Here is a 606-nt window from a genome sequence, read left to right as displayed (position 1 = left end):
CCTCGAGGACCCGACCTGCGTCAAGATCAGGGCGAGACGAACGCGACGAAAAAAGAAGAAAAAAAAGACAATAAATTTCTCCAAAGAGCATCCTGGCCGCTCGCCCGCCCCGGCCAGTTTCTAATGGCTTTGATCAATCTCTCTTGCCTGTCTGTTCAGTCATCTCTCTCCTCTTCCCTGTCTGTTCAGTCATCTCTCTCCTCTTCCCTGTCTGTTCAGTCATCTCTCTCCTCTTCCCTGTCTGTTCAGTCATCTCTCTCCTCTTCCCTGTCTGTTCAGTCATCTCTCTCCTCTTCCTCTATTTATTCATCTGTCTCTTCTCTTCCTCCGTCTATTTATTCCTCTGTCTCTTCTCTTCTCCTCTGTCTATTAATCCATCTATCTGATCTCTCCTTACACATCTGTCTGTCTGTTTACTTCTCTCCTTCATCTCCATCTATCGCTTTATCTATTCATCTCTATTCACCTATCCTTGCACATTCTCTATTTATCTATCTGTCCTTTTCTATATATATTTACTATCAATCTCTTATCTCTACATATCTACTTATCGGTTTCCTCTATCTCCCTATCTGAGAGGGGGGTGAAAGAGAGAGGGGGGGGGGT

Source organism: Penaeus monodon, chromosome 27 (assembly GCF_015228065.2).
Source record: "Penaeus monodon isolate SGIC_2016 chromosome 27, NSTDA_Pmon_1, whole genome shotgun sequence".
NCBI lineage: Eukaryota > Metazoa > Arthropoda > Malacostraca > Decapoda > Penaeidae > Penaeus > Penaeus monodon.
This window is presented reverse-complemented; position numbering follows the sequence as displayed.